The sequence below is a fragment of the Cherax quadricarinatus genome, chromosome 90 (assembly GCF_038502225.1).
Source record: "Cherax quadricarinatus isolate ZL_2023a chromosome 90, ASM3850222v1, whole genome shotgun sequence".
Taxonomy (NCBI): Eukaryota; Metazoa; Arthropoda; class Malacostraca; order Decapoda; family Parastacidae; genus Cherax; species Cherax quadricarinatus.
This window is the reverse complement of record NC_091381.1, coordinates 8,110,858-8,123,357: the sequence shown is the minus strand read 5'-3', so window position 1 is coordinate 8,123,357 and position 12,500 is coordinate 8,110,858.

The following is a 12,500-nucleotide window of genomic DNA, read 5'->3' as shown; positions in this document are numbered from 1 at the left end:
CAGAACATTGTAAAGACTTAGTGATTTTCGACGTTGTACTGAGGTTGTGTGTCACTTAGACACTCTGAACATCTCAGGTCCTTAGCTATAGCTTCTGACCTAATTTTGTACTGGTTCCTGTGTATTGTCACAGTCACAGTTTTTCCTATGCTGAACATAGATTCAGTATTATGGGAGTTTTGTAACTTTTGTGGAGGATCTGCAGATGGTCCCTACTTAGTGTCGTTATATTATCTCCTTGTTCCTGATTCTGTGTCGCAGTCGCTTGATATTGCATTGCTATTGGGCTTAGCATTCTTTGTTGTTCAAGCAGACTGTTCGGGTTGCCAGTCGGTCAAGAAGTTAGTTTATTTGAGGACTTTGTCAGTCACTTGTTTAAGTCTTATTCGAGTCTTGAGACATAGCTAACTACTTAAGAGCACTTACACGCATACACACACTTACTTGTACATATTTGTAATATCTTATTAAATGTTAATGTACCTGACGGTACTTAAGAATTATAAATGTGATATGTGCTTTCAGCACAATAATATTGAACTCGAGAGATTGATTTTATTTTGATTGCTGTAATTAATTTAATTTGATAATATACCTCTAGACAACTTACTACTTAATAAATTTATTAAATTTTAATTTCTCTAGTTAGTAGCCTACCAGTTGTAATCCTAAAGCACTATTGAACCATACTGAATTTTAATGGATAATTGGACAAGGATACTGACTACTTGTTACGAAAACCCAGTAACAGGCTGGATGCTAGAAGGGCAGTCCTTTCTAGTATTCACTGGAGATCTCTAAGCTTTTAGAATCGCGTTTTTTGTAACAAATGGGGGCCTGTCCGGGAGGCTCTTGATCCAAGGTGTTGGAGAAACTGTCCGGGATGCTCTTGATCCAAGGTGTTGGAGAAATTGTCCAGTTTGACATACTAGTACTTCTATGATCAAACACTTTGAGTACTTTCCTAATCTGAAGACTTTGAGTTTAGTCTTGTACAACATACCAGGTGGATGTATGTACCTGACTGAGTCTCTTGATCCAAGGAGATGGAAATACTGTTTATGAGTTCTAGCTCTAAGACAACCAACACTAAAATTCCTATCAGGATTATAGTTTCCCATAATCACTCTCTCGTAGTACAATTATTTTCGTGATGTATGCCAAAGTGAAACAGTTAATTGATACTCTGACTTTGTCTGAGTTAAGTACATTAAAACTTCAGACGTGTTGGCAAGTAGCCAAGTATCTCGGTGTGACGTATAACAGGAATTACACCGCTGAAACTGTCAGAGCGTTAATTAAAGATATATTGTTTCCTGCTCATACAGAGATGTCTGATTATGATTCAGATTCAGAAAGTCTAGTGTCACAATTGGGAAGTATGACTCTATTTGATGAAGATGAAAGAGCAACTAGAGCAGAAGTGAGCCTAGTGTCTGAGCCTAGTGTAGCTCAGTTCTCGCTCACTCCTTCCTCACTGACACATTAGTACAGAGTATAGCTGGTAGTATGACACAGCCTAATACTAGTACAGTGTATACTACACCTGTATTTACTTATCCTAGACCAGATCTAGACTCTCTAGAGACGGCTGGACCAAGTGTCCGACCTAAGGACCGTCCAGACCATGTTAATTTCCCTACTCCTCCATTACCCACTGGTCCTATCTCTCAGGAACAGTTTGAGAGGTTGGAACGCCTCATTATGTTGCAGACTGCACAAATAGAGGCACAGAGGAGATTGAACGAAGAAGATTTCCAAAGAGAAAATGTTCGTCTGGGAAGACAACAGACTGATAGATCACAGGACACATTTAATGTGCAGAAAGCTGCATCCATGGTTCCTAAGTTTTTTGAAAGTGACTTAGACACATATTTTGATGTGTTTGAGAACCAGGCACGTGCTATGAACTGGCCACGTAAGCACTGGGCAACATTGCTGCATACAGCGTTGACGGGAAGAGCTCAAACGTGTTCTGCAGCCTTACCATTTGCCAAGTACATTAGTTATGACGCTGTCAAACAAACTATTCTAGAGACATATAACTTGTTACCTGTAAGTTATCAAAGAGCATTTCGTACGTTACAACGACGACAAGACCAAACTTGTGTAGAGTTTGCTCGTGAGAAAAAAGTTGCATTTGAGAGATGGACTAGAGCTGCTAAGTGTAACAACTACGACAGCCTTGTTCAGTTGTTACTACACGAAGAGTTTAACAACTGTATGTCTGCTGACATACAAGAATATCTGATCGATCATACTACCTCAGATATTCTGGAAACTGCAGCATTAGCAGACAATTACGAGATTTCTCACAAACTTGTACGTACTAAAACACTCAGAAACAAGGAAACTAAAAATTGTCCTAGAAGTTGGCAACCTAAATCAGCTGCTCATTGCCGGCCTGATGTACCTGCTACTGTAACTTCTCGTACCTTCACCAGGAAAACTCACAATCCTGAATCTGTCTCTGTGGCTAGACAGAAATCTGGTATCGAGAAGAAGAAAGTTAAATGTACCTATTGTAACAGAAAAGGACATGCTAGAGAGTATTGCTATAAATTAGAAAGAGATACGAGGAGTAGTCGTGCGGCTGGCGCCCCCACTCAAGTCGTATCCTCTTCCGAGCAACAAAGGCACCAAAATTCTAGCAATTCCTCTTATCCTACTGTTTTAGATAATGTTACTCAGGATAGATGACTAGCGTCAGAAAGTGTATCTGACGAAAAGATTCGTTCAGCGATGAGTCCTTACTTTTCGAGAGATAAAGTAGGATTTGACGAATCACATCTAACTGAGATAATTTCTTTCAGAGACACTGGCAGTTATCTCACGTTATTAAGAGAAGATGTACTGCCCATAACTGACGATACCTATTGCAAGATAGATGTATTGTTAGAAGCCTATGGAGGGGCTGTTATAAAAGTGCCTCTGCACAAAGTTTATATTGAAACAAGCTATTATACTGGTTATATTTCAGTGGGTATATCCAGTGGTGTATTTCCCATCAGGTCAGTGGACTTGTTGATAGGGAACGATATCCTTCATGCTGGTATATGTAAAGAACCACTTGTGATTGATAATAACACTGATGATAATTATGCCATTGAAGCTTGTAGAGAGAAACCTATTTTATTTCCTCTCAGCGCAATTACTAGAGCTATGTCAAAGATTCAACAACCATCCTTGTCTCCTGTTGAGTTAGTGGATGACAATGATTTGGGGTTGAATATGTTGTTTAGTGACGCTCTGCGCCCAGGGTCATTAACACTGACTCCCCCCAGTCATCAACCTAGTCAGGACACAACTGACGTTAAATTTCTAACTCATGATGATTTAATCAAGGATCAGTTTGTTGATCAGTCACTGGAAAGACTGAGAGATATAGCAGTTGCTATATGTGCCGTAGTGCTAGGAATAAGATGGACGAGTTGAGATTAGTTGCTAGTGTAGGTAACATTGATGTATTTGCCTTAACTGAGACGTGGTTTAATTCAAAAAGTCGGGACATGCCTGCGGAATGTCATATTCAGGGTTTTAAATTGTTCCAAGAAGATAGAAGTATTGGGAGGGGGGGTGGGGTGGCATTGTATGTCCGAGATCGCTGGAACTGTTGCATAAAAACGGGTATTAAGTCTGAAGTAACACATACAGAGTCTGTTTGGATAGAATTTTCAGAGGGGCATGAAAAACTGATTTTAGGAGTGATATACCGTCCCCCTAACTTAGATAGGGACCAAGGGAAACTACTATGGGAGGAAATTGTTAAGGTCACAAGGCACGATAATGTAGTAATTCTAGGAGACTTTAACTTTAGTCATGTTGATTGGAATTTCTTGACTGGGAATTTAGAATCGTACGACTTCTTAGAAGTATTTCAGGATTGTTTTTTGAAGCAGTTTGTGACAGAACCTACAAGGGGAAATAACCTGCTTGACTTAGTTATGGCAAACAATGAATCCCTTGTTAATAATTTAGAAATTTCAGAGGAACTGGGTGCTAGCGACCACAAATCAATTACATTTAGCATTGAATGGAAGTACGATAGTAGCGATAACTCAGTAACAGTCCCAGATTTTCACTTAGCAGATTACGATGGGCTTAGAGAACACTTATCATCTGTTGACTGGGGTAGCGAAGAGAGCTATCAATATGACAGTTTTCTGAACACTATACATGCTGCTCAAAGAGCGTTTATCCCATATAAAGAAATTAGATCAAATAGAAATGACCCAAAATGGATGAATAATAGGCTCAAATATCTACTAGGGCATAAGAAAGGAATTTATAGGCGTATCAAAAGAGGTGAGGGTCATCTTATGAATCAGTATATTGACATTAAGAGGGACATTAAAAAGGGGATAAGAAAAGCTAAAAGGGACTATGAAATTAAAGTTGCTAGGGATTCTAAAACTAACCCAAAAAGTTTTTTCCAGGTCTATAGAACAAAAGTTAGAGATAAGATAGGTCCCCTTAAAAATAACTATGGGCACCTTACTGACAATGAGAATGAAATGTGCTTGATTTTAAATAATTATTTTCTCTCAGTTTTTACACAGGAAGACACTAACAATATTCCAGTAATTAATTTTTACAGTGGGCTAGAAGAAGATAAATTATGTAACATCACAGCTACTAGTGAGATGGTTGTGAGGCAGATAGACAGACTGAAGCAAAATAAGTCGCCGGGTCCTGATGAGGTTTTTTCAAGGGTTCTTAAGGAATGCAAAATGGAACTCTGTGAACCATTAACTAATATTTTTAATTTATCTCTTCAAACAGGTGTAGTGTCTGATATGTGGAAGATGGCTAATGTAACTCCTATTTTTAAAACAGGGGACAAGTCGTTACCGTCAAATTACCGCCCAATAAGCCTGACCTCAATTGTAGGCAAATTACTAAAGTCAATTATAGCTGAGATTATAAGAAGCCATCTCGATAAGCATAGCTTGATTAATGATACTCAGCATGGATTCACAAGAGGCCGGTCTTGTCTAACTAATTTATTAACTTTCTTCAGTAAAGCTTTTGAGGCTGTTGACCACAATAAAGAATTTGATATTATTTACTTAGATTTTAGTAAGGCTTTTGATAGAGTTCCGCACCATAGACTGTTAAAGAAAGTGGCAGCTCATGGCATTGGGGGAAAAGTGCTCTCGTGGATCGAGTCATGGCTCACTGACAGGAAGCAGAGAGTGTCCATAAATGGGGTTAAATCCGAGTGGGGATCTGTAACAAGTGGCGTTCCACAGGGATCAGTCTTGGGCCCGTTGTTATTTATAATATATATTTATAATATATATTTATAATATATATATTTATAATATATATATATATAATATATATAATATATATAATATATATATATATTTATAATATATATTTATAATATATATTAGGTAGTAGGTTGGTAGACAGCAACCACCCAGGGAAGTACTACCGTCCTGCCAGATGACTGTGAAACAAAAACCTGTAACTGTTTTGCATGATGGTAGGATTGCTGGTTTCTTTTTCTGTCTCATAAACACGCTAAGATAACAGGGATATCTTGCTACTCCTACTTACACTTTGGTCACACTTCACAGACACGCACATGCATATATATATATACATACATCTAGGTTTTTCTCCTTTTTCTAAATAGCTCTTGTTCTTTTTTATTTCTTCTATTGTCCATGGGGAAGTGGAAAAGAATCTTTCCTCCGTAAGCCATGCGTGTCGTATGAGGCGACTAAAATGCCGGGAGCAATGGGCTAGTAACCCCTTCTCCTGTATACAATTACTAAAAAAGAGAAGAAGAAAAACTTTATAAAACTGGGTTGCTTAAATGTGCGTGGATGTAGTGCGGATGACAAGAAACAGATGATTGCTGATGTTATGAATGAAAAGAAGTTGGATGTCCTGGCCCTAAGCGAAACAAAGCTGAAGGGGGTAGGAGAGTTTCAGTGGGGGGAAATAAATGGGATTAAATCTGGAGTATCTGAGAGAGTTAGAGCAAAGGAAGGGGTAGCAGTAATGTTAAATGATCAGTTATGGAAGGAGAAAAGAGAATATGAATGTGTAAATTCAAGAATTATGTGGATTAAAGTAAAGGTTGGATGCGAGAAGTGGGTCATAATAAGCGTGTATGCACCTGGAGAAGAGAGGAATGCAGAGGAGAGAGAGAGATTTTGGGAGATGTTAAGTGAATGTATAGGAGCCTTTGAACCAAGTGAGAGAGTAATTGTGGTAGGGGACTTGAATGCTAAAGTAGGAGAAACTTTTAGAGAGGGTGTGGTAGGTAAGTTTGGGGTGCCAGGTGTAAATGATAATGGGAGCCCTTTGATTGAACTTTGTATAGAAAGGGGTTTAGTTATAGGTAATACATATTTTAAGAAAAAGAGGATAAATAAGTATACACGATATGATGTAGGGCGAAATGACAGTAGTTTGTTGGATTATGTATTGGTAGATAAAAGACTGTTGAGTAGACTTCAGGATGTACATGTTTATAGAGGGGCCACAGATATATCAGATCACTTTCTAGTTGTAGCTACACTGAGAGTAAAAGGTAGATGGGATACAAGGAGAATAGAAGCATCAGGGAAGAGAGAGGTGAAGGTTTATAAACTAAAAGAGGAGGCAGTTAGGGTAAGATATAAACAGCTATTGGAGGATAGATGGGCTAATGAGAGCATAGGCAATGGGGTCGAAGAGGTATGGGGTAGGTTTAAAAATGTAGTGTTAGAGTGTTCAGCAGAAGTTTGTGGTTACAGGAAAGTGGGTGCAGGAGGGAAGAGGAGCGATTGGTGGAATGATGATGTAAAGAGAGTAGTAAGGGAGAAAAAGTTAGCATATGAGAAGTTTTTACAAAGTAGAAGTGATGCAAGGAGGGAAGAGTATATGGAGAAAAAGAGAGAAGTTAAGAGAGTGGTGAAGCAATGTAAAAAGAGAGCAAATGAGAGAGTGGGTGAGATGTTATCAACAAATTTTGTTGAAAATAAGAAAAAGTTTTGGAGTGAGATTAACAAGTTAAGAAAGCCTAGAGAACAAATGGATTTGTCAGTTAAAAATAGGAGAGGAGAGTTATTAAATGGAGAGTTAGAGGTATTGGGAAGATGGAAGGAATATTTTGAGGAATTGTTAAATGTTGATGAAGATAGGGAAGCTGTGATTTCGTGTATAGGGCAAGGAGGAATAACATCTTGTAGGAGTGAGGAAGAGCCAGTTGTGAGTGTGGGGGAAGTTCGTGAGGCAGTAGGTAAAATGAAAGGGGGTAAGGCAGCCGGGATTGATGGGATAAAGATAGAAATGTTAAAAGCAGGTGGGGATATAGTTTTGGAGTGGTTGGTGCAATTATTTAATAAATGTATGGAAGAAGGTAAGGTACCTAGGGATTGGCAGAGAGCATGCATAGTTCCTTTGTATAAAGGCAAAGGGGATAAAAGAGAGTGCAAAAATTATAGGGGGATAAGTCTGTTGAGTGTACCTGGTAAAGTGTATGGTAGAGTTATAATTGAAAGAATTAAGAGTAAGACGGAGAATAGGATAGCAGATGAACAAGGAGGCTTTAGGAAAGGTAGGGGGTGTGTGGACCAGGTGTTTACAGTGAAACATATAAGTGAACAGTATTTAGATAAGGCTAAAGAGGTCTTTGTGGCATTTATGGATTTGGAAAAGGCGTATGACAGGGTGGATAGGGGGGCAATGTGGCAGATGTTGCAAGTGTATGGTGTAGGAGGTAGGTTACTGAAAGCAGTGAAGAGTTTTTACGAAGATAGTGAGGCTCAAGTTAGAGTATGTAGGAAAGAGGGAAATTTTTTCCCAGTAAAAGTAGGCCTTAGACAAGGATGTGTGATGTCACCGTGGTTGTTTAATATATTTATAGATGGGGTTGTAAGAGAAGTAAATGCGAGGGTCTTGGCAAGAGGCGTGGAGTTAAAAGATAAAGAATCACACACAAAGTGGGAGTTGTCACAGCTGCTCTTTGCTGATGACACTGTGCTCTTGGGAGATTCTGAAGAGAAGTTGCAGAGATTGGTGGATGAATTTGGTAGGGTGTGCAAAAGAAGAAAATTAAAGGTGAATACAGGAAAGAGTAAGGTTATGAGGATAACAAAAAGATTAGGTGATGAAAGATTGAATATCAGATTGGAGGGAGAGAGTATGGAGGAGGTGAACGTATTCAGATATTTGGGAGTGGACGTGTCAGCAGATGGGTCTATGAAAGATGAGGTGAATCATAGAATTGATGAGGGAAAAAGAGTGAGTGGTGCACTTAGGAGTCTGTGGAGACAAAGAACTTTGTCCTTGGAGGCAAAGAGGGGAATGTATGAGAGTATAGTTTTACCAACGCTCTTATATGGGTGTGAAGCGTGGGTGATGAATGTTGCAGCGAGGAGAAGGCTGGAGGCAGTGGAGATGTCATGTCTGAGGGCAATGTGTGGTGTGAATATAATGCAGAGAATTCGTAGTTTGGAAGTTAGGAGGAGGTGCGGGATTACCAAAACTGTTGTCCAGAGGGCTGAGGAAGGGTTGTTGAGGTGGTTCGGACATGTAGAGAGAATGGAGCGAAACAGAATGACTTCAAGAGTGTATCAGTCTGTAGTGGAAGGAAGGCGGGGTAGGGGTCGGCCTAGGAAGGGTTGGAGGGAGGGGGTAAAGGAGGTTTTGTGTGCGAGGGGCTTGGACTTCCAGCAGGCATGCGTGAGCGTGTTTGATAGGAGTGAATGGAGACAAATGGTTTTTAATACTTGACGTGCTGTTGGAGTGTGAGCAAAGTAACATTTATGAAGGGATTCAGGGAAACCGGCAGGCCGGACTTGAGTCCTGGAGATGGGAAGTACAGTGCCTGCACTCTGAAGGAGGGGTGTTAATGTTGCAGTTTAAAAACTGTAGTGTAAAGCACCCTTCTGGCAAGACAGTGATGGAGTGAATGATGGTGAAAGTTTTTCTTTTTCGGGCCACCCTGCCTTGGTGGGAATCGGCCGGTGTGATAATAAAATAAAATAAAATCAATGATCTTGATGAGGGAATTACTAGTGATATGAGCAAATTCGCCGATGACACAAAGATAGGTAGGATAATTGATTCAAACGTAGATGTTAGGGAACTTCAGGAGGATTTAAACAAACTCTATTCTTGGTCAGAAAAGTGGCAGATGCAGTTCAATGTAGATAAATGCAAGGTTCTGAAGCTTGGGAGTGCCCATAACCCTAGTACTTATAAATTAAATGATGTAGAACTTAGCCATACAGATTGCGAAAAGGACTTGGGGGTTATGGTGAGCAGCAACCTTAAACCAAGACAGCAATGCCTAAGCGTACGTAATAAGGCAAATAGATTACTGGGATTTATATCAAGAAGTGTAAGCAACAGAAGTCCAGAGGTCATACTGCAGCTTTATACATCATTAGTAAGGCCTCACCTTGATTATGCAGCTCAGTTCTGGTCTCCGTATTACAAAATGGACATAAATTCGTTAGAAAACATTCAGCGTAGGATGACTAAATTAATACATAGCATCAGAAATCTTCCTTATGAAGAAAGATTGAAGACTCTTAAGTTACATTCACTTGTTAGACGAAGAATGAGGGGAGACCTGATCGAAGTGTATAAGTGGAAGATAGGTATTAATAAAGGGGATATTAATAAGGTCTTGAGGATGTCTCTCCAAGAGAGAACGCGCAGTAATGGATTTAAATTAGATAAGTTTAGATTTAGAAAGGACATCGGAAAGTATTGGTTTGGAAATAGGGTAGTTGATGAGTGGAACAGTCTACCTAGTTGGGTTATTGAGGCTGGGACTTTGGGTAGTTTCAAATCTAGGTTGGATAAGTACATGAGTGGGATGGGTTGGATTTGAGTGGGACTTTCACATCAGAGCTTATTTCTTGGGTGGCATTGAAAATTGGGTAGGGCAAATGTTTTGTTAGTGGGATGAATTGTAAAGGACCTGCCTAGTATGGGCCAGCAGGCCTCCTGCAGTGTTCCTCCTTTCTTATGTTCTTATGTTCTTATGTAACGGTGTACTGATGGAGAAAAATACATGTAAGTTGTCAGCTGATAGTGTTTCCACGACAGTCAAGCATCTCGTTGTGTTACCAGTTACATTTCGTGAACAAGCCATTGATTTTGCTCACAATAGTCCCATAGGAGGACATTTGGGTGTCAAGAAGACACTCGGTAAACTGGCAAAACATTTTACTTGGCCAAAGATGAAGGAAACAGTAGCTGATCATGTGCGACGTTGCCACGTGTGTCAAGTGACAGGCAAGCCAGCGCACACACCTCCACCTGCACCTCTCAATGTGTTCATTAGTAGCAAAGTTCAGTTCACCTGGACTAGAGATTGTTCAGACTCGTTCAAAAGATTGAAGCGCTTGCTATCCTCTGCTCCTGTGTTGAAGAGTCCTAATTTCAATCTTCCCTTCTTTTTACATATAGATGTGAGTGGTTATGCAGTGGGCGCTGTGCTGCTCCAACAGTCAACATCCACTGATATTCTCCATCCTATATGTTACTATTCATCTAAGCTTAAACGACACCAGAAAAATTATGAAACTATTGAGAAAGAGGCTCTAGCTCTTGTGGTGTCCTTGGAACATTTTGATGTGTATTTGGGCACATCTCCATTTAAAATTAACGTTTTCTCAGACCACAATCCACTCACTTATATTAATACCATGAAAAGTAAAAATGCTAGGATCATGAGGTGGGCCCTCAGAATCCAACCTTATTCTATTAGTATAAAACACATAAGTGGTCATTATAATGTAATTGCCGACGCTCTGTCTCGTCCTTAATAATTATCAGTTACATTAAATTAACGTAATTTTATGCCCAAATACCTTTTGTTACTTGCTATGTCAAATTCATTAAAGTAACTTAATCCCTCCAGCCCATATTAACTATATATACTCATGTCATGTCTAATTATTATATTTATATATTCACAGTAATGTTGTGTGAGGAGGAAACAAGCTGAGTGTTGAGTGAGTAGTGTGGTGCGGGTGATGTACTGCGTGACGCAACACTGTCCTGCCGCAGACCCCCCCCCTCACCTTAAGCTCTTTCATACTCAGATGTTCATACTGCCTCGCATTCCACAACCACTACTTAAGAGTGGAATGCAGTCTCCTCTACTATGATCGAGCCTCAACGTGCCCTCCTTGTCAGCGCTATCCTGTCTCTACCCTGATGTACATAACCACGAGTATGAAGAGATACGATACTGTGTACTGCCCTAGTACATAGGGACATATCCTAGTTATGGACGCTGTGAAATTGTAGAGGTGCTTGGCACAAGAGACATTCATTAATTTTTATATTTATAATAATATTGATATGAGTAATCAGAAATAATGTGAAAAACAACATGCAACTCCTAGTGCGACCCTCTGTCGTGTTGGGGGGGGGGTGTTGCAACCCCTGAATGGGTTACAATGATTATTATGTATATATGTAATGTATATTATCTTTTCATATAATTTTATATTGCTTATATTTGCGATAATAGCTAAATCGTAAATGTATGACTTTATATTATTATTTGACTGTTATATTGTTATTTAGCTTATGTTGTTAGGATGTATATAAAATGTGCTCAGTTAGTCTTGATTGTCAAACTACTGTAATTATCGCTTGTCGCTCGTTATACTGCCTGCTTCTGAGCTGCAGTTGTCCACGTAGCTATCACGTGATCGAGGGGGGGGTGTCCTCACCTCTCGAAAAGTATTCAGTCTGCTGGAGACTCGCTTGGTGGTTGGACAGATTGTCTGTCTCATTATTCTTATTAGTTCTGTAGAACTTTGTTCACAGAACATTGTAAAGACTTAGTGATTTTCGACGTTGTACTGAGGTTGTGTGTCACTTAGACACTCTGAACATCTCAGGTCCTTAGCTATAGCTTGTGACCTAATTTTGTACTGGTTCCTGTGTATTGTCACAGTCACAGTTTTTCCTATGCTGAACATAGATTCAGTATTATGGGAGTTTTGTAACTTGTGGAGGATCTGCAGATGGTCCCTACTTAGTGTCGTTATATTATCTCCTTGTTCCTGATTCTGTGTCGCAGTCGCTTGATATTGCATTGCTATTGGGTTTAGCATTCTTTGTTGTTCAAGCAGACTGTTCGGGTTGCCAGTCGGTCAAGAAGTTAGTTTATTTGAGGACTTTGTCAGTCACTTGTTTAAGTCTTATTCGAGTCTTGAGACATAGCTAACTACTTAAGAGCACTTACACGCATACTCACACTTACTTGTACATATTTGTAATATCTTATTAAATGTTAATGTACCTGACGGTACTTAAGAATTATAAATGTGATATGTGCTTTCAGCACAATAATATTGAACTCGAGAGATTGATTTTATTTTGATTGCTGTAATTAATTTAATTTGATAATATACCTCTAGACAACTTACTACTTAATAAATTTATTAAATTTTAATTTCTCTAGTTAGTAGCCTACCAGTTGTAATCCTGAAGCACTATTGAATAATACAGAATTTTAATGGATA